This window comes from Gossypium arboreum, chromosome 7 (assembly GCF_025698485.1).
Source record: "Gossypium arboreum isolate Shixiya-1 chromosome 7, ASM2569848v2, whole genome shotgun sequence".
NCBI classification, from domain to species: Eukaryota; Viridiplantae; Streptophyta; class Magnoliopsida; order Malvales; family Malvaceae; genus Gossypium; species Gossypium arboreum.
The window spans coordinates 61,284,898-61,308,917 of NC_069076.1; positions in this window are offsets into that span (position 1 = coordinate 61,284,898).

Sequence of the window (24,020 nt, forward strand, 5' to 3'; positions counted from 1 at the left end):
GTAGAAAATCTCTGTTTGCTCTGATAGCGATGAATACGAGATTGACTATGTCTGATGATGGTTTGATATTAGTCAAGTTGAAAGCTAAACTGGTTTTTCTTCAGGAAATTTATGAATCTCAAAAGTGCGATACCTAGTTGCAAGCTAAAAGAGTACAATGTGAGTCGACTAGTGATTCAGAATACCAAATCAGATCTGATGATTTTTTGATGTTCTGAGATAGAATCTGTGTACCAAAAAATCCAGAGTTGATTTGAAAAATTTTACACGAGGCACATAGTGGATGCTTATCCGTTCATCCTGGGAGTACCATAATGTACAATGATTTGAAGAAGTTGTATTAGTGGTCAGGTATGAAATGAGACATTTCTCAATTTGTATCGAAGTGTTTGATTTGTCAGCAAGTGAAAGCTGAGCAACAAGTGCCATCAGGTTTGCTTCAGCTGCTGATTATACCGGAGCGGAAATGGGATAGAGTGGCTATGGATTTTGTATCGGGATTACCCCTGTATTCGAAGAAGAAAGATGCAATTTGGGTTGTCGTTGATCGATTGACGACATCAGCACATTTCATCCCAGTACGTATTGACTTTTCGCTTGATAAATTGGATGAGTTGTACATTGCTGAGATTGTTAGATTACACGGGGTGCCAATTTCGATTATTTCGGATAGAGATCCAAGGTTTACATTGAGATTTTGGAAGAAATTACAAGAAGCTTTAGGTACGAAGCTGAATTTTAGTATAGCTTTTCATCCATAAACTGATGGTCAATCTAATAGAGTAATTCAGATTCTCGAAGATATGCTTCGTTGTTGCGTTTTAGAGTTCGAAGGCAACTGGGAAAAATATTTGCCGTTGGTTGAATTTGCGTATAATAATAGCTTTCAATCTAGTAAAAAGATGGCACCTTTTAAGCTTTGTATGGTCGTAAGTGCCGAACACCTTTGTATTTGAACTGATCTTAGCTAGAAACAGATTCACGGGGTTGATTTGATTAGAGAAGCCGAAAAGAATGTGAAAGTAATTCGCGATTATCTGAAAGCAGCTTCAGATTGTTAGAAATCGTGTGCGGATTTGAAATGGAAAGACATTGAATTTTAGATCGATGACAAAGTGTTCTTAAAAGTATCTTTATGGAAGAAAATACTTCGTTTCAGTCGAAAAGACAAATTGAGTCTGCGATTCATCGGGCCATATGAAATTATTGAACGAATAGGGCCAGTGGCATATCGGCTAGTATTACCAATTGAGCTAGAGAAGATTCATAACATTTTTTATGTATCGATGTTGCGTCAATATAGATTGGATCCATCACATGTGATTTCCCTGTCAAAAATTGAGATTCAACCTAATATGTCTTATAATGAAGAACCGATCAGAATTCTAGCTCGAGCGATCAAAGAGCTAAGAAATAAACGAATAGCTTTAGTGAAAGTCTTGTGGAAACGTCACAGTATTGAAGAGGCTACGTAGGAGCCTGAGGAAGCCATGAGAAAATAGTACCCTAACCTAATCACTGGTAAGATTTTTAGGGACGAAAATCCTTAAGGGGGGAGAGTTGTAACAGCCTGTTTTTATTCAAATCAAAAAAGTGGTTTTGAGACCAAAAATTTGATGTCAAAATATTTATTTTATTATCATTTTAATGACTGTGGCATGATAATATTGTTGTGTGAAATTTTCGTTAAAGAATTTTATCGTTTGAACGGTTAATTTGATAAAAAGGACTAAATCGGGTAAAGTGTAAAACTTGGGTTCTAATAGCTAAAGGTATCTAATAGCTATAGAACCTTAAATTAAAGGTCCTTATGTTGTAATTAGACCATTATATTGATGAGTGAACATTTATGGATATGTTATAAATTGTTTTAAAGGTTAATTAGTAAGGTTAATTTAGTAAATTAATAAATAAATTAAAATAAGTAAAAAGAAAACCATAATTTGTGTCCATCTTCTTCATCTAGCCAAATTTTAAAGGAAGAAAACATCACCATTTTAGGTTTGAGCTTTTGGCAAGTTCTTCTTGAGCATGTAAGTCCATTTTTGCTCAGTTTTTGATGATTTCTATGTTTTTGTGATTGTTGCATCTAGTACTAGCTAGCCTAGGGACTATTTTGCAAATATATTAAAGATTTTCAATGATTCCATTGATGAATATGTATGAGTTTTGAAGTTTGATGATAGATTTTGAATAGTTGTTGATAGTTAAACAAGTTTTGTTAAGTGATTTTTAGTGAAAATGCAAAATAGGGATTAAATTGAGAAATATGTAAAGTTAGTGGTTAAAATATGTAATAAATGAAAATTATGGGCTTATAGGGGCATTATGATAATTCTCCTAGCATGGGTTTATTGTGAATTTGATTAATTTGTGATTTTATGAAATAAGGACTAATTTGTGAAAAATGTGAAAGTTTAAGGGCAAATGTGTAAAATAATCCTATTATACATTTTCGATTGAAGTGAATAAATAGTTGATTAAATAAGTTAATTTTGGATATATTTAGATCAAGAAAAATGGAATTCGAACCAGGATCGGGGAAAAACAAAAGTTATCGACTAATTGACCTGATTCGTCGTTTTAATATCTGAGGTAAGTTTGTATGTAATAAGCACTGTTATAATAATTTTTTTAATGCTTTGATATTGCATAAATTGTATATACAAGACTACAGTCATGTTCAATGAAAAATCAGCTATATGTGGCACTTAATGTGCGATTCGACATAGCTTCGGCTATATATGGCACTTAGTGTGCGAGATTGAGATAGCTTCGGCTATATATGGCACTTAGTGTGCGAGATCAAGATAGCTTCTGCTATACATGACAGTTAGTGTGCAATTTGAGATAGCTTTGTCTATGTATGGCACTTAGTGTACAAGGTATTGAGTATCCAATAGTATTCCGAATATGTATAAGCTTTTTATGGATTGGTATAGGTATGTACATGCATAGTATGAGCTTAAAATCGAAGAAGTTACGAAGTTTACATACAATTGTATGAATAAGCATGTGAAAGGTTTGTTAGCAATCATGAATTCCATGTTAATATGTTTAAATTGATGAATGGTTTATTTTTGATTAGTTAAGTTTATATCATACGAGCTTACTAAGCTATAAAGGTTACTTTGTTTATTTTCCATGTCTTATAGTGATTTCAAAGCTAACTCGGATTCGGCGATCATCGGAGACTACGTCACACTCTCCAACCATCACTTTGGTACTTTTGATCTCATGGTTTGGTCATATGGCATGTATAGGATTATGGTCATTTTGATATGTATCTTGGTAGTGAGTTTTGCCATTTGGAAATGGCTTATGAATGGTTATGTTTTGGTAATGATGTTGGCCAAATGTATTGGTATTATAAATGTCTATATTTTAGTTTGTATATATATATAGCCATGGGTGATGGCTTAACTTTGGTATAATTGGTATATTTGAATCATGTATATATATATATATATATATATATATATATATTCTTATGTCTTGTGTTTAATGAGTTGATTGAGATGATTGATGATAATGGGCATATTGAGTATTAAATGGATGATTTATGCATTAGTATGTTAGTGAAATCGAGCGTAATAATGTATATGTATAAATGGTCTTTTGATGTTTTTTGAAGATCTAGTTTTGTATGAAATTAGATGGTTTATTATGGTATTTTTTGATCTGTATTGTTGGGTAATGAAATGATATGGAATATGTTTGGTATGAGATTGATTTAATGCCTATTATACCTTGAGTTGGTGCCTTTGAATTGTGGCATATGTGCATGAAATTTGGGTGGAAAATTGGCTTGGTAAATAGCCTATTTTTGTCCATACGGGCAAAGACACGAGCGTGTGTCTCAGCCGTGTGTGACACACGGTCATGTTGCACGGCCGTGTGTCTCTTGGTGTTGAAATTTTAAATCAAATCAGTATGCTCCAAACGGCCTCACACACGGGCGTGTGACTTGGCTGTGTGGTATAAGTCAGAATACTCTACAGGTTTGACACGGCCTGGCACACGGGCGTGTGTGGCCATTTTTAGGGCACAGGGGCTAGACACACGGGCGTGTGATTGGCCTTGTGACCCAAGTCAGTAAGCTCACTTGTTTGGACACGGGATAGGACACGGGCTGGCACACGACCATGTGTTCCCATTTCAAATGTTCACACAGGCTGTGACACGGGCGTTTCTGGTGGTTGTGTGAGACACACGGCCTGGCCACATGGACATGTGTCCCCTGTTTTGTGAAAAAATTTCTAAGTTTGTGAAATTTTCTTGAATTTTCAATTTAGTCCCAAACTACTCCCAAACTATGTTTAGGGCCTCGTAGGCTCGTATTAGGGACAGATTGATTGAGTTTGAATGATGAATGTAAGATATGATATTATGTAAGCTAAATAGTTGTTTAATTGTTTTGTAAGTTCGGTAATGCTCTGTAACCCTATTCCTGCGTTGAATATGGGTGAGGGGTATTACATCTTGGTTAATGTTTAAATGCTTGGTTTAATGCTAGATCAATTTGTGCATCATTTTGTTTGATGATTCTCGGGAAATTTGAAACTCGTCGGTCATGTAGTAAAGCTGTGGGGCTACCATTTCATGAGTAAGCTTTCGAAACATTTACAAATTTATTCTGTTAGTCAAAATGGTATTTGGTTGCTTTGTAATCGTGGGGTGATTCGATTGAAATCGAAGAATTAAGACATATTTCGGGCGTTTTGTAGATGGATTGTAGGTTTTGGTTGTATCGGGTTTACTTTCGCGTTAAAAATGAACCAGGTGTGTAACGAAATCACAGAAAAACCAAGTGTGTGATGAGTAAGTGTGTGGCCGTGTGGGTCACACTGGCTAGGCCGATTTGGGCCTGTTGGCCCAAAATTCTGAAATATTCCCTAAGGTCACATAAGTCAATTCGATCGACTATGGGACTTCCATAGGGTCGGTAAAGACAAAATAGACTCTATTGCATGATATCTGTATTCTGATAGACTAATTTGAGCATTTGAAATTGATATGTATGATTTGATTAGTTCGTAATAACATGTATGTTATCTATATATATATATGTATATATATATATATATATATAAGCATGTAAGACGTGATATTTCTGTTATATCTGTTATCTACTATTTGTATCTGTATATGGGGTGGGATCTATTTATTAAAGGAAGTGTTCTCTGTTGCAATATTTCGCCCTTATTCTGGCAACATAGCTGCAAATTATTCTGATAAGTGTCGTGAGGACATTATATGGTGTGTAAGGATAGGTGTGTGTTTTATACCCCACATGGTGTGATAGGTTGGTTGAAGATGGTGTGTAGAGGATGAGGTTAGGATTTTGCATATCTGTGTTCTGATTATCTGATTCTGACATGATATGGTTCTGTTAAGGACTTATATGCATATCAGATCTGCTACGCATATGGAAATTCTAAGTATATTTGAAAGGCTATCTCTGTTGGGTTACACATTGGGTTTATGAAAACTCACATTTGTTTATGCATTACATTTAGGTAGTCCTCGAGACATAGGCGGTCGGTATGTGAGTTTGATGGTGACCGATGAGTCTAAAAACTACTTTAAATTAGTGATTTATTTACTTTTCTGATTTTCTTGAGTTTTGTAATTTTTGGACTTTTGGGACTGTTTGATTTTAATTTTGGTTTGGTTGTGCTTTAACTTTTATTCTACGATGTTTGACAAAAACAACAGTTTTACGCAAATAAATATTTTTGAAAATTCAAGCTTGATTTTCAACTATAAAGGCTTACTAACTTTCCCTACCTATTTACATTTTAGTTTATGTTTTACTTAAAAGGGTAATAAATGACGGTTTTATTAAAGAGAAAAATAGTAAGTTTTTCAAAAAATGGGGACTCCTTTAGAACGATAAAATCGAGAAGTTTAACATGAAAGTTTTGTTTCAAAACCTATTTTCGTAACATTTCTAGATTCGGTCATAACCACTGGGCCAAGTTTGGGGTGTTACATTTAGTGGTATTAGAGCCAAGTTATAAAACTCAGGCTGTGCATTTTGGGTTCAAGTTTCTATTTGTAAAAGAATTGGTTTTTAAACAAAATTTATTTCTTTTTGAGTTAGTATGTGGTACACCGAGTTTCCTTCGTCAATAAGTACTTCTAGACTTAGAAATATTGTAGTTAGAATTATCTAAAACTATACTAAGCTAGCTAGAAACTGTGATTTCTGAAAGATTTCTAAACTTCTTATAAATATTTGAAGCATAAAACATTTGCTCATAAACACTGAAATTGATACATAAAATTCTATAATATAGATAAATTGAACTATAATGAGCGCTCGTGAAACTCGCGGTCGTGACATTCGTAGGCGTGGCAGGCGCCGTAAAAGGACTCAACTGAGTCTTCCTCTTGGGCAGTATACCAAATCTAAATACAAGCAAGACGCTGATTTCACCTACTACCAAGACTAGGTCTCAAAGGCGCTCGGCTGGGGACGACGCATTATCCCAAGCCATACTAAGAGTTTTGGAGAGGGTTGTTAGACCCCATTCTGGATCTGGAGGTCGTGGGTCAGTAACTGAACGACTTTGGTCCAATAGAGCTGAACTGTTTAGGGGCATCACTGGAATTGCCCCTACTGTGGCCGAATACTAGTTGGAGGCCACCGAGAGAATAATAAACGACATCGATTGCACTCTTGAGAAGAAATTGAATGGTGCAATTTCTTTACTTTGTGACGAGACATATCAGTGGTAATTATTGATTGAGAAGGGTACTCAGCTAGATCGGATTAGTTGGGAGTATTTTAAGACTATCTTCCAGAGGAAATATGTGGGAACGAGTTATATGGATGCTCACAAACATGAGTTCATGAATCTCACGCAAGGTGATAAGACTGTGGCCGAGTATGAGGCCGAATTTCTGAGACTGAGCCGCTACGCTCAAGGCATGGTGGCATCTGAGTACGAGAAGTGTGTGCATTTAGAGAATGGTTTAAGGGATAGTCTGAGAGTTTTGTTAGCTCTGTAGAGGGAGTGAGAGTTCGCCATTCTAGTGGATAAGGCAAAGATCACCGAGGAGGTTAAGCTTATTGAGCGTCAAAATAGAGATCGTAAGAGAGGGAAGAATAAGAAGGATTCAGAACCCTCTAGTTCTACTCGGAGGCCTAAGAAACGGGTCAGACCTGATGAGCCTGCTAGAGTGGGAGTTCCAGTTGCTCCTACTGGAGTTTAGCCATGCAGCTATTGTGGTAGGCGCTATTCGGGTGAGTGTTAGAGGAGATTAGGGGTGTGTTTGCATTGTGGGTCGTTAGAGTAACAGATTAGAGAGTGCCCGTAGCGTTCTGATCAGATGCAAGCTCAAGGTCTGGGTTTTGTTTAGCTTCAAAGGGTAGTATAGCAGCCACTTGGGGGCCGTGGTTCGGCTAGGGGTGGTAATGGTTTAGGCAGAAGATAGAGACCATCGGGCAGATGTGCTAATTAAACTGAGGCGAGGCAGCCTGCACTGGTTTATGCTACTCGTCATCATGAGAACAGAGATGCCTTTGATGTGATTACGGGTACTTTCTTTATTTTTGGTGCTCTTTATACGGCTTTAATAGACATAAGGTCAACACACTCATATGTAGCTAGTTCTGTGTCTGGAAACTTAAGAATTACTGTTGAGAGTACTTCTGGTGAGATTTATGTACTAAGTCCGTCGGGTCAATCTGTCCGGGTTAATAGACTGTATAGGAATGAATCACTGGAAGTTCAAATAGAGCTACTATTTGGAGAGTTCGACTTGATTCTGGGTATGGACTGGTTAGTAAAGCATCGAGTCAGTATGGATTGCATGACTAAGAGGGTCATTTTGAGAACCGAGGATAATGTGGAAGTGGTTACAATTGGTGAGCATCGGGATTACTTATGCCATGTAATCTCCACTCTAGCAGCTAAAAAAATCGGTTCAGAAGGGGTGTGAAACATATTTGGCCTTTATAAGTGTTTCAGTTTTTGGGGACTCTTCTATTGGGAATAACAGAACAATGAGGGAATTTTCGAATGTATTTCCTAATGAGTTACTGAGTTTACCTTCGAATCGGGAAGTTGAGTTTGGTATTGAACTTCTATTGGGTACAACTTTGGTGTCTATCGCTCCATACCGAATGGCACCGAAAGAGCTTACGGAGCTAAAGGCTTAACTTCAGGAGCTTTTGTATCTTGGATTTATCTGTCCTAGTGTGTCTCCATGGGGGGCACTAGTTTTGTTTGTAAAGAAAAAGGATGGTACCATGAGGATGTCTATCAATTACCGACAATTGAATAAGTTGATTATGAAGAATAAGTACCCACTTTCGAGGATCAATTATTTGTTTGATCGGTTTCGTGGGGATTTAGTATTCTCGAAAATAAATCTCCATTCCAACCAACATCAGTTTAGATTTAAGGAAGCTGATATCTTTAAGACAACTTTTAGGACTCTTTATAGGCACTACGAATTCCTAGTCATGACATTTGGTTTGACGAATGCTCCAACTGTAGTCATGGATCTGATGAATTGGGTTTTTTAGCTGTATTTAGATCAGTTCGTCATAGTAGTTATCAATGATATTCTAGTGTACTTAAGACTGAGGATGAGCATGATGAGCATCTTAGAGTAGTGCTTTAGATACTTCAAGAGAAACAACTCTACGCTAAGTTGAGCTATTTTGAATTTTGGTTAAGAGAAGTAACATTTCTGGGGCACACTGCTGAGGGGATCCGAGTTGATCCTAGGAAGATTGAGGCTATACTTGATTGGAAATAACCTAAGAATGTTTCTGAGATCGCAGTTTTCTGGGTCTTGTGGGTTATTATCAACAGTTTGTTGAAGGTTTCTCATTAACTGAAGCTCTTCCGACTTAGCTTCTTTGTAAAAATGTTCCTTTTGTATAGATTGATGCACAACAATCGAGCTTTGAGAAGCTCAAGTATATTCTGACTCAGGCTCCTGTTCTGATACAGCCTAAATTCGTTAAAGAGTTTGTGGTTTACAGTGATGCATCGCACATCGGTTTAAGATGTTTACTGATGCAAGATGGTAAGGTTGTGGCTTATGCATCCCGAAAGCTTAAGTCACACGAGGGGAATTATCTGATGCATGATCTCGAATTAGCTGCCGTGGTGTTCGCTTTAAAGATCTTGAGGCACTATCTGTATGGTCAGAGGTGTATCATCTACATCGATCACAAAAGCCTCAAGTACCTCCTTACTCAAAAGGATTTGAATCTCAGGCTGTGTCGATGGATTGAGCTACTCAAGGATTACGACTATACGATAGAGTATATTCCTGGTAAGGCCAATGTGGTGGCCGATGCTCTCAGTCGTAGAGCAATGTCTGATTTGAGAGCGATGTTCGCTCATCTCAGTTTGATTGATAATGGAAGTCTGTTAGCTGAGTTGCAAGTTAACCCGACTTGGATTGATCAGATTTAATATAAGTAGTTAAAAGGATGATCCTTTGGTTCTGTGATTCCGTCAGGTTGAAAGTGGCAGTACATTTGATTTTGGGTTGAATAAGGATAGGGTTCTGTGTTTCCAATGATGGGTTTGTGTACTGAACGATTCTAATTTGAGACACCTAATTCTAAGGGAAGTGCATAGTAGCCCTTATGCTATGCATCCCAGTGAAAATAAGATGTATTGGGATCTCCGTGAACTGTATTAGTGGCTGGGTTTAAAATGAGAGGTAACAGATTTTGTTGCTCATTGTTTGCGTGTCAGCAAGTTAAGGCTGAGCACCAGTTGCCTTCGAGTTTGCTCCAACTCGTTAAGATTCCCTTGTGGAAATGGGAACTTGTTACGATGGACTTCGTTAGTGGGTTTCATTTAACACCTACTAAAAAGGATTCTGTCTGGGTCATCGTGGATCGGTTAACCAAGTCTGCCCATTTTATTCTAGTTCAGACGGATTATTCACTGCAGAAGTTGGTGATGCTTTACATTTTTGAGATTGTAAGACTTTACGGAGTTCTAGTTTCGGTAATTTCTGATAGGGATCCTCGTTCCACTTTTCGATTTTGGAAGAAACTTCATGAAACTTTGGGTTCAAAATTGGATTTCAGTACTACGTTCTATTCTCAGACCGATGGTCAAACCAAGAGGGTGATTCAGATACTGGAGGATATGCTTCGGAACTGTGTAATTGATTTTTGAAGGAGTTGGGAGGATTTTTTACCTTTAGCTGAGTTTGCCTACAATAGCAGTTTTCAGTCTAGCATCCAAATGGCACCTTACGAGACTCTGTATGGTCATAAGTGTCGTACTCCACTGTGTTGGATTGAGTTAGGTGAGCGACAGATTTTGGGTCCTGAGTTAGTCTCCGAGACTAAAGATAAAGTCAGGTTGATACAAGATAATCTTAAAACAGCTTCTGATAGACAGAAGTCTTATATAGATCTGAAAAGGAGGGATATCGAGTACTTTGTGGGTGACTTTGTCTTTCTTAAGGTATCTCCGTGGAAGAAGATTCTACAGTTCAGATGTAAGGGCAAGTTGAGACCTAGGTTCATTGGGTTGTATCGAATTTTGAATCGTGTGGGACCAGTCACTTATCAGTTAGAGTTACCTCCAAAGTTAGACCGTAACCATGATGTGTTTCACATCTCTATGTTGAGGCAGTATCGGTCGACCCATCTCATGTTATTTCTGTTAAGGAGATTAAAGTTAGACCGGATTTGACATTTGAGGAAGAGTCAGTTCAGATTTTGGATCGAGATGTTAAGATTCTGAGGAGGAAGTCTATTCTATTAGTTAAGGTTCTATGGCAGAATCATGGCATTGAGAAAGCCACGTGGGAACCTGAGGACTCAATGCGTCAACAGTATCCTTACCTATTCGAGTCAGGTAAATTTCAATGTCAAAATTTCTTTTAGGGGGTAGAGTTGTAACGCCCTGAAATATTTAATTTTGTTTCTGTGAATTTTGTCATAAATATGTATCTACTTCAGTGGATAAGTGTTCTGAATGTGTGTTTGAGGTCTTGGGTTCAAGTCTCGCTTTCTGGAAAATTTTGTTATTTTGACCCTAGACTTATCTTTAGTGGGTTGGGTTATATTTTATCTTTAGTAAACTCATATCAGAATGAGCCTACTAGTTTGAGTGGTAAGGAGTTAGTTTGCTGAAGCTCTCATGTTCGAATCCTCGTGTGAGCGTGGATGTTAATTTTTGTTTCGATGGTCTTATAAAGGTTCAGTGTAGTTGGGAGTCTGAGGTAGTTAGATGTGGTTAGTGAGTAAGATTTGGTGGGATTAGATTGGTTAGTGGGGGAGTTAGAGGAGTTTAATAATTATATTTTTTTTATTTTTTCTGTTTTCCAAAATTCTCTTTCCTTTTTAACGTCATTTTTTGTTTATTCTCTTTTTCCTTCTATCTTCTCTATTTCATTCCTGCTTTCTCTTCATTCTATTACGTCGATTTTGGCCTCAATTCATATTTCTCGTTGCATTGGGTATTCTCGGTTTCTTCGTGTGGTTTTTTAGGTAAGGGTTTGCTATGATTTAGTTTTGGAGAAGTCTTGGTTAATGTTTAAGTACTTGGTTTAATGCTATATAAATTTGTGCATCGTTTTTTTAAATAATTCTAGGGAAATTTGAAACTCCTCGGTCATGTAGTAAAGCTTCGAGGCTGCCATTTCATGGGTAAGCTTTCGAAACATTTATAAATTTATTCTGTTAGTCGAAATGGTTTTTGGTTGCTTGTAATCGTAGGGTAATTTGATTGAAATCGAAGAATTAAGACAGATTTTGGACGTTTTGTTGATGGATTGTAGGTTCTGGTTGTCTCGGGTTTACTTTCGTATAAAAAATGAACAAGGTGTGTAATGAAATATCAAAGAAACAAGTTTGGCGAAAGCCAAAAAAGTGGCCTGTCGACGCCACACGGGCGTATGCCCGACCGTGTGCCGTGTGACAAACGAGTGTGTGGCTATTTGGGTCATACGGGCTAGGCCGATTTGGGTGTGTGGGCCTACATAAGCATGCCATACTGGCATGTAGGCCATGAGCCAGGCCGTGTGGGCCACACGGACGTGTGAGCCTACACAGGCATGTGGGCCCAAAATTCTAAAATTTTCCCTAGGGTTATAAAAGTCGATTCAATCGACTATGGGCCTTCTGTAGGGTCGGTAATGGCAAAACAGACCCTAATGCATGATATATGTATTCTAATAGACTGATTTGAGCATTTAGAAATTGATATGTATGATTTGATTAGTTCGTAATAACATGTTATCTATATATATATAAGCATGCAAGACATGATAATTCTGTTATATCTGTTATCTACTATTTGTATCTGTATATGGGGTGGCATCTATTTATTGGAGGAAGTGTTCAGTAAGGTGATATTTAGCCCTTATTCTGGCAGCACAGCTGCAAATTATTCTGATAAGTGTCGTGAGGACACTATATGGTGTGTAAGGATAGGTGTGTGTTTTATACCCCACATGGTGTGATAGGATGGTCGAAGATGGTGTGTAGAGGATGGGGTTAGGATTTTGCATATCTGTGTTCTGATTATCTGATTCTGACATGATATGGTTCTGTTAAGGACTTATGTCTGTATCTGTATCTGTTCTGCATATGGAAATTCTAAGTATATTTGAAAGGCTATCTCTGTTGGGTTACACACTAGGTTTATGAAAACTCATAATTGTTTGTCTGTTCTGTTTAGGTAGTCCTCAGACATAGGCGAGTCGATATGACAGAGTTTTAGCGGTAACCACTTGTCTGAAAACTACTTTAAATTAGTGATTTATTTACTTTTTTGGTTTTTCTTGAAAGTTTTGTAATTTTTGGACTTTTGGGACTGTTTGATTTTAATTTTGGTTTGATTGTGCTTTAACTTTTATTCTATGATGTTTGACAAAAACAACAATTTTATGCAAATAAATATTTTTTGAAAACTCAAGCTTGATTTTCAACTATAACGGCTTACAAACTTTCCCTACCTATTTACATTTTAGTTTATGTTTTACTTAAAAGGTAATAAATAACGGTTTTATTAAAGAGAAAAATATTAAGTTTTTCCAAAAATGGGGACTCCTTTAGAACGATAAAATCGAGAAGTTTAACATGAAATTTTTGTTTCAAAACCCATTTTCGTAACATTTCTAGATTCGGTCATAACCTCTGGAAAACTTACTATTTTTCTCTTTAATAAAACCGTCATTTATTACCCTTTTAAGTAAAACATAAACTAAAATGTAAATAGGTAGGGAAAGTTTGTAAGCCGTTATAGTTGAAAATTAAGCTGAGTTTTCAAAAAATATTTATTTGTGTAAAACTGTTGTTTTTGTCAAACATCATAGAATAAAAGTTAAAGTACAACCAAACCAAAATTAAAATCAAACAGTCCCAAAAGTCCAAAAATTACAAAACTCTCAAGAAAAACCAGAAAAGTAAATAATCACTAATTTAAAGTAGTTTTCAAACTAGTGGTCACCACTGAAACTCTGTCGTACCAACCCGCCTATGTCTGAGGACTACCTAAAAAGAACAGACAAACAAATGTGAGTTTTATAAACCCAATGTGTAACCCAATAGAGATAGCCTTTCAAATATACTTAGAATTTCCATATGCAGAACAGATACAGATACGGACATAAGTCCTTAACAGAACCATATCATGTCAGAATCAGATAATCAGAACACAGATATGCAAAATCCTAATCCCATCCTCTACACACCATCTTCGACCATCCTATCACACCATGTGGGGTATAAAACACACACCTATCCTTACACACCACATAGTGTCCTCACGACACTTATCAGAATAATTTTATCTATGAATAAAGGAAATATCACCTATCAACACTTCCTCCAATAAATGATGCCACCCATATAGATACAAATAGTAGATAATGAGATGTAACAGAATTATCATGTATTGCATGCTTATATATATATAGATAACATGTTATTACGAACTAGTCAAATCATACATATCAATTTCTAAATGCTCAAATCAGTCTATTAGAATACATATATCATGCATTAGGGTCTATTTTTCCATTACCAACCCTACAGAAGGCCCATAGTCGATTGAATCGACTTTTGTAACCCTAGGGAAAATTTTAGAATTTTGGGCCCACAAATTGATATGTATGATTTGACTAGTTCGTAATAACATGTTATCTATATATATATAAGCATGCAAGACATGATAATTCTGTTATATCTGTTATCTACTATTTGTATCTGTATATGGGGTGGCATCTATTTATTGGAGGTAGTGTTCAGTAAGGTGATATTTTGCCCTTATTCTGCCAGCGCAGCTGCAAATTATTCTGATAAGTGTCGTGCGGATACTATATGGTGTGTGGGGATGTGTGGGTTGTAACACCCCGTACCCGAGACCGTTGTTGGAGTCGAACACGAGGTGCTAACCGACTTAACTCATTTACTCTCACAGTCCATTTAAAAATTTTCCAGACAACTGGCTAACTGCATCACTGTCACCTTAAAAATCATATCTTGAGTTCCAAAACTCGAAAATTAGTTTTGTAATTTTTTTCCTGAAACTAGACTCATATGTCCATATACAGGTTTTTTTCTAGAATTTTTAGTCGGGCCAATTAGTACAGTTTATTAGTTAAAGTCTCCCCTGTTACAAGGTGCGACTACACTGACCTTCATGCATTACGACTTGGATATCTCCCTGTACAGGGCTTCAATACTGATTTCATTTGTTTCTATAGAAACTAGACTCAAAAAGGAATCTATACATATATGGAATGACTTCTGAATGTCTCTGGTTAATTTGCAATGAATTCCAAAGTCAGAACAGGGAATCCAGAAACCGTTCTAGCCCTATCTCACGAAAACTTAAATATCTCTTAACATACTGTTCATATGATCGTTTCATTACCTTCCTATGAAAATAGCTTCATCAAGGTTCGTTTACATAATTTATTCACTATTTAATTCCATTCCTACTATTTTTAGTGATTTTTCAAATCTATATCACTCTGCTTTGTCAACATCGCGCCTTTAAGGTAGACTTTACCTATTTCGTAGTTTCCATGATTCAACTAGCCCTTTTTGCATTAATAGCACAAATTATGATAGTGATTAACCATTCCAATGGCCAATCCTTGCCAAGCATATCCACATCTCTCAATAACCATATCCATACCATATGATTATAACATTATGCTCAAAACATACATAAGCAATTTTCGCATGGCTATCCAAAATTATACAAATCCAAAGGGGTCCATGACCCACAACAAAAAGGGTAGTCCTATACATGCCATTTCAAAGTTCAACCAAAAGTATACCAAAAAGGAGCTTTGATAGTGTGGACGACTTCGACTTCAAAATCCCGAGTCCGATAGCTAAAGAACCAAAATCTATAAAACGAAAAATCAAAGAAACGGAGTAAGCATTTAATGCTTAGTAAGTTTGAGCCACGAATTTAGATACAACCAAAGTATAGCATTCATGTAGCTAAGCGAGATAATTTCATATGCACAAATTCTCAATGTCATACTTACTTCACATTACCACCACTTATATTCATACACAAAGATCAACTTAGCCAAAGGCGGTAGCTCATTTATCAAGCGGCGAATACTTATTTGTTAGGGCTCAACTATTTCAAAGCACATCTGAAACATACCTCATTGTTGGGATTTTACAAGCGTATTAACTGAAATTTTACAGCAAGATCATTCATTCCCGAATCACGTACCTTGGAATTTAACCGGATATAGCTACTCGTTCAAATGCCTTGGGACATAGCCGGTTATAGTAACTCACACAAATGCCTTGGGACTTAACCCGATTTAGTAACTCGCACCAATGCCTTGAGCTTAGCAGAATTAGTAACTCGCACAAATGCCTTGAGTTTAACCCAGATATAGTCACTTAGCACAAAGCCTTGGGACTTAGCAGGACATCATTCGAATAACCATGCACATTTATCAACAAATCATGACACATTCGTATTTTATTTTCATTAGCCAAACTCAAACACAAGACACTTATCACACTTGCAATTTCGGCTCAATAGCCACACACAAAGAGCATGATTTTGATTTGCTTAAAACATGATCTAATCAAATCATAATCTAAGTTCCATTACTCGAAAACTTACCTCGGATGTTGTCGAACGGCCTCAACGGCTATTCAATCACCTTTTCCTTCCCTTTATCCAACTTTGTTCCTCTAGGCTCTTGAGCTAGTTCACACAAGTTTAACTTATTAAAGTCTCATTATGCTAGCTTATGGTCGAATATGACAAGAAATTTAATAGGTCATATAGCCACCTTCTAGCTCAAATACACAATGGTCATACGCATTTTTAATCACCTTAAGCAATTTAATACAATTCATTCAAACATCAAAGAGAAGCTCAAGGTACTTAGCCCATATATACATTAGACTTTAAAGTCCCATATATACGAAATCACGAATCGAATTTAACATATTAGCTAATATTCCCTTAGCTGAATTTTCTAAGTCAAGATAAAGCCATCAATATGCTTACCTATGGCGAACATACACATTAACTCATGTACTCATTCATGTGGCGAACATACACATCTATGCTAAGGCCGATTGCAACACTTAATCGTTCTACAAGTATGGTCACTTGTATTGACTAAACACCATTTTGTTTCAAGTTCAAAACTTGGCTAATACACATATATACACTATTAATCAAATACTAACATTTTGCATTTCATCTTACTACCATTTCACATCTACTTTCTACCATGGCGAATGCATCAAGACACCATTTCAAAATACTTCATGGGTTTGAGGTAAAACCAAGAAAGAAACTCATGAATATCGAGATATAAGCACTAACATTGTTCATCTAGATTTATACGACACAACATCCATCACCCTTATATTTACCATAGCGAAAACCCTACTCATTCCAAATTCAAATCTCAACTTGGGTCACAAAAATAATTTGATATCTCACCAACACAACATCAACACCAAGCAAGAATGATGCATCCATGGCGAGTGTCATTTCCATCACATAGCAAGATTTAGACCATGGGCTAGGTAGAATTCAAGCTAACAACTAAAACATGCATGCATCTCATGGAACATCATCAAACATACCTTAGCCTAGTTACATGCATGGTAGAACCTCTTCAACCTTTCTCCTCCTTCCTCCTTAAAATTTTCGCCAAGGATGAACCAAAGGATGAACACTTTTTTTGTTTTCTTTCCTTCAACTCACGGCAATGGGGGGCATGGATGAGACCATTTCCTTTTTTTTTTTTTTCATCACTCCTCCCTTTCATTATTTTATTTTTCCTTACATAATGCATTAAGCCAACATGTCTATGACATGTTTTTTTTAACCATAACATCTTGTCCACCCATGCTCATGGCGGCCACTACATATTAGGGGGAAATTCACATACAAGTCCTCCTTTTGATTACATGCACTATTAGATCCTTGTAAATTAGCCTATCACATTTCAAAGATGTCACACATAAGTCCTTTTGACTAAATTCGCATGCAATTTACTAAATCGAAGCCTAAAACTTTCACACATTCATAATCACATATTTTAGACAATAAATATCATGTTCAAATAATTTGGTGACTCGGTTTTGCGGTCCCGAAACCGTTTTCCGACTAGGGTCACTTTAGGGCTGTCACATGGGTGTTTTATACCGCATATGGTGTGACGGGATGGTTAGAGATGGTGTGTAGAGGATAGGCGTAGGATTTTGCATATCTGTGTTCTGATTATCTGATTCTGACATGATCTAGTTCTGTTAAGAACTTATGTCTGTATCTATATTGGTTCTGCATATGGAAATTCTGAGTATATTTGAATGTCTATCTCTGTTGGGTTACACACTGGGTTTATGAAAACTCACATCTGTTTGTTTGTTCTATTCGGTTATCCTTAGACATAAGCATGTTAGTACGATGGAGTCTCAGCGGTGACCACTAGTCCGAAAACTACTTTAAATTAGTGATTTATTTACTTTTCTGGTTTTTCTTTAGAGTTTTATAATTTTTGGACTCTTGGGACTGTTTGATTTTAGTTTTGGTTTGGTTGTGCTTTGACTTTTATTCTGCGATGTTTGACAAAAACAACGGTTTTACACAACAAATGTTTTTTGAAAACTCAAGCTCAATTTTCAACTATAACAACTTACAAACTTCTGATGCCAATTTACGTTTTAATATATGTTTTACTTAAAAGGGAAATAAATGACGGTTTCATTAAAGAGAAAAATAATAAGTTTTTCTGAAAATGGAGACTCATTTAGAACGATAAAATCGAGAAGTTTAATATGAAAGTTTTGTTTCAAAACCCTTTTTCATAACATTTCCAGATTCAGCCATAACGTCTGGGCCAGGTTTGGGATGTTACATCATGCATTTTGTTATTGGGATTTTTGTGTGGAGATAATTATTTTTTTCATTTTTAATACAATTGATTGGTTTAATTTTGATTTTGATTAAGATATATAATTATTGCGGAATGTGAATAAAAATACTTACTTGTCATGAACTTTGGGATATTTACCCTGTTTGTGATGATTTCATATCATTGTAAAATTTGAGATAAAATTATGTTATAAAATGTGGAGGTTAGAAAATGTTTTTGTTTAAATTTTATGCTGTAAGGTTATATTTTGTTGTGGTATAATATTTTGTATTTTGTTGTAATTGAGGATGTGATTCGAGACTTACCATGACAACATGAATAGATAAATTTTGATTCAAAATCCACACATGTTTTGTGATGGTGATTATGAAATAAAGAATCAATGGAGACATTTAGAAGTCTATCCTACTAGATTTATTACATTCCCTGAAGTGAATGCAAACATAAAGAAATAAAAGATATCATCATGAACCACTAAAAGTGGGAACATAATAATAAATAAGAGAACAATGAGACTTTTCAAGATAACTCTTCAAAGGATAAAGATAACTTATGTTATCAATGTGATATGAAAGATTATTAGCCACATGTGGCATATGCCCAAATATTTTATTTACATTAATATGTTTTGAGGAAGGATATGAGAATGTAGTAATAAATTCTATCATTATAGATAGAAAGTATTTATCTTATTTGGTATGAAATCAAACAAAAATTATTCCAATATTTGATAGTACAATTTTGTTTCATTAATATTCTTTGAGGAAGGATATGAGAATGTAGTAATAAATTCTATCAATATAGATAGAAAGCATTTATCTTATTTGATGCGAAATCAATCAAATATTATTCCAATATTTGATAGTACAAAATTAGTCAAAAGCTCTAGAAGAGCTAATATATTAATATCTTGTGATGGTTAATCCATTGGTTTTAAAAGATATTTATAATGGATATTCATTGAAGAACCAGAAGATTCTTTAATTTAAAAGAATTCTCTTATGTTGTTTGTTCTCAATAAAAATTGATTATTAAAAACTCACTAGCTAAAGTTGAGATTTAATGTCTTGCATTTCTGAAATGAATATGGGCCCATTCATCCACCATGTAGATGGTTTTGATATTGCATGATTTTGGTAGATGCATCTACAAAATAATGACATATGTGTTATCAATTTGCAACATGTCGTTTGCAAGATTGCTTGTTTAAATAATTAATTTTAAATCATGCAATTAAGAGAATTCATCTTGCTAATACTGATGAGTTTATATCTCAATCTTTTATTGATTGAGTTTGAAAAACTTTTGTAAAAGTTTGCGCATAATGGTTTAGAAAAATTATTGATTGAACACCTCTGATTAATGTCTAAACCATTACTTATGAGAACTAAACTTTCTATTTCAACATGAGATTATGTTGATTTACGTGTTGTACGCATCAAGCCAAAAAGTTATAAATACTCCCCATTATAATTGGCTTTTGACCAATAGCTAAATATTTCTCATCTTTGAATTTTTGTATGTGCGTATATGTTCCAATTGCTCCACCAAAAAGCACAATGATGATTGAATTTTCTAAGAAAGTTGGGAATATATATTAATTACAAGTTTCTTTATATTATTAGATGTTTTGAATGTATTCAAGATTCAATTATGACATGATTTGTGATTACAATTATGATTCAATAGTTTTCCCCATATTAGGGGGAGAGAAATAATAATTTGTAATGTGTTAGGGGAAGAGTAATTTGAACCATAAGTTCAATAAATATAACTCATTACAAGTTAACTGTTCGATGTATTTACAAACTTAATGAGAATAATCAAGTGTTATATACCATCTAATATTTTAATTTGAATCAAAATCCCAGTAGGACAATCAGTTAGAATAAATAATAGATTGATTGGTTACAAAGATGAAAATTCTTCTAGATGGTCATATAGTGGAGGCGGGTGCTCCAGAAGAGACCCAAGACATAACTAATAAGTAAAACTCCAGAAGAGATTCAGGTACCTGAAACTAAATTTTAAAATAATGAAAATAAGACATCTAGATAAGTTATGTCAATTCAGGAAAATATGGAACTGAATAATAAAAGTGGTCGATAATGATTTTCCATGCAATATTATTATTGAAATAATGAAATAAAAGGAAGATATTGTAACACCCCTCACCCGTATCCGACGCCGGGATAGGGCTCGAGGCGTTACCAGGATTTCACGTTCATAAACATATTAGATCAAGTCACTAAGTTGCGCTCTAATTTAAAACTTTTCAAATATGTATATCCTTTCCCTTAAATAGGCTTTCGATACCTAAAACATGTCTAGAGCCAGCGTGGGACAAAACCGAGAACGTTTGATAAACTTTGGGCACCTTGGAAAATTTTTCTTATCTTAAAGTGTTACACGCTCGTGTAGATGGGCCGTGTGGACTCACACGCCTGTGTGACTTGGGACACGCCCATGCTCTTCGACCTTGCGCAACACTGACTTATCAACACGGTCGTGGCACACGCCCGTGCTGCCTGCCCGTGGGCAACATTATCATTTAGACACGGCAAGGACACACGCCCGTGTGGCCTACTCGTGTGTGTTTTTTATTTAAAATTTTAAGTGCAGGGGACACACGGCCATACCCCACACCCATGGGATGGAACCGTGTGTCACACATGGCCTAGACACACGCCCGTGTGTCCGACCATGTGGACCCTAATAGGCTATTTTCCAAGCCTTAAGTTACCCCTTTCTACTCCTTATACTTAGTGGTTACCAAGTTTGAAGGAAAACATGATTATACACTTGTAAGTAATCTTGATAAAACTAGTTGTATGGAAACCTCATATCATTGGTTTCATACATGAAAGGTTATTTCCCATTTAGTGTTTATGGGTCTCCATTTCACTTTCATCGTCCGAAATTGGCTCGTTCATGTAACTCATTGCCAATTGGTAACAGCCCATCACTTGTAAATAAAACCATACAAAAACTCGTAGATCATAGCCTACTTCAATTAAGCCAATTTTCATGGCCATATACAAAAAGATAAACATATTTTACATTCCTTCATTTGGCAAATCAAATGACACATATAAAAAAAATACTCAAAAATCCTATACATACCATTGAACAAAATAAAAGTGTCTTTATACCAAAGCTTAACTAGTTGATAGTGTGTCGACTCTCCAATCGTCTTTCAGTCCTTATGAGTCCTCGAGCTCTGTGAGATAGGGAAAAAGAGAGGGGTAAGAATTTACATGCTTAGTAAGCTTGAATAACTGGAAAGTAACTTATCGAGTAATTAGCATACATCCATATTAAAATAATGAAATCATCAATTATGAAATGATTCCCTATCACATGCACTCAGTCAATGAGTTAGTCACATAACAAAACATCATATAATTTATTTAGATGAGCTCATCATTCATCATCTTATTGATATACATCGTATTAATCTTGTTGTGTTTCTAAAGAATCTCGATGGAATACCCATTAACCATCAATTCATACGAATGATCATTCCATATATGCACTCCCGCGAACCTCACTTCCTATGGTAGAATTACCAGTCCAGGCTAAATCCCCTATTTTATGAACTCATAAGGTGATGTCGGGATTACCGGTCCAGGCTAAATCCCTTATAGCGACAAACACCCTTAGTGAGCTTGAGTCTGAATTACCAGTCCAAGCTAAATTCAGACCCTAATCGGATTACCCGTCCGGGCTAAATCCATTATGCACACATATTCTTCGGGAGGCTCGATCATTCAAGGAACACCCGTCCGGGCTAGATCCTTTTTATAATTGAGATCAACGAATTACCCATCTAGGCTAAATCCTTACTGCAACACATACATGATCTTAAATCACATGTAATTATGGGTTACCATCAAATTCCCTTTGTCAACCTCAACCGAGACATTTTTCACATGTTACCATCAAATATGCATTTCTATGATATTTCACGCCAATAATAAATGTAATCATCATGCATTCATAAATCATACAATTATGCATATTAGGGGTTTACTTTAAGTTATCCGAACTTACCTGGTATTTGTTTCAGAGCTGTGTTTCGGTTATTCCGAAACCTTTCGTTTACCTCGATCGACCTCCGGAATTTGTTCCTCGAGGTCTATAACAACAAAATTATATCATTAATACCCCACACTATACATTACAAGTCTAATTCTCACCCTCAGTCTAAATGACCGTTTTGCCCCTAATCTTTAACATTTTTGCGATTTAGTCCCTAGGCTCATATAATGAAATACATGCACTTTCTATCTTACCTAAGCCTAGCCGAACATTTTTCTCTCTTATGGCAGCCAACATTTCCCATTATTTCTCATTTCTACCATACATTTTACAACTTTTACAAAATGGTCTTTACAAGGGTTTTTCATGAAAATCACCTAGGAAAAGATGTTTAACACACATTCAACTTTCATATTCCTCCATAATCCATCAAAATACAAGCAACGGGTAATTTTTTTTAAACATGAACCTAGCATGAAATATGGGTATAAATGAAGAGAACAAGCTACTGAGATTCCAAAAATACAAAGAACATTAAAAACGAGGCTTGGGAGCACTTACTATTGAGCTTGAAATGTTTGAAAACCCTAGACATGGTGACAAGAGAATTTCGGCAGCATGGAGAAGAAGAATGGCTGATTTTGGTTTGATTTTTCCCGTTTTATTTCATTAATAAGCCAAATGACCAAAATGCCCTCATGCCCTTTCTTTAAAATTTCATCCATGCAAGCCCATTTTTGTCCAAAAATTTAGATATTGGCAATTTACTCACCAAGGCCTTCTATTTTATAATCTAAATCAATTTCATGAAAATTTCTTCTAGAATCCAAGTTTTGCAATTTATTCAATTTAGTCCCTAATTTCCAATTGGACACCTTACTCAAACAATTTCTTCATGAAATTTTAACACATGCATATTCTCATATTCTAAGCCTCGTAATAATCATAAAATAAATATTTTGATGTCAGATTTGTGGTCTCGAAACCACTATTCCGACTAGGCCCTATTTTGGGATGTTACAAATATTGAATAAATCTATTGAGAAATATAAATATGGAATAAGTTGATTAAAATAGAAAGACACAACTCAAGTACAATTAAATTCATGGAGTTTCTGGACTAGTAGTCCAAATATCTAAAGGTATAAAGCCAGTGAGGGTGTAATTGAAGTAGTTTTGCAAAAGAGAAATAAAAATATGAAGTTTTTCACTAAGTCCTGGCATTGATTATGAAAAGATATTTTTTTTTTGTGGTGGATGCAATAACCTTTAGATATATTATTAAATTGACGATTCATAAAAGATTTAACTTGCGTCTAATAGTTTTTATTACAACCTTTTATGAATAACTATATAGTAAAGTTTAAATTAAAATCCTTGAAAAATTTAGGATGCTAGAAGCATATTAAAATTATCGAGATATTGTTCATTTATATGAATTGAAATAATTTGCACATATGTGGTAAATTTGACTTAATGAATAGTAGGTGAAGGAGGATTATAAAATAATCCAAAATACCTATTTGTGTTTTTATAAAAGAATCATGATTAAAGTTTGTTATGATTATTGTTGAATCTCCTGAAGAGATCAA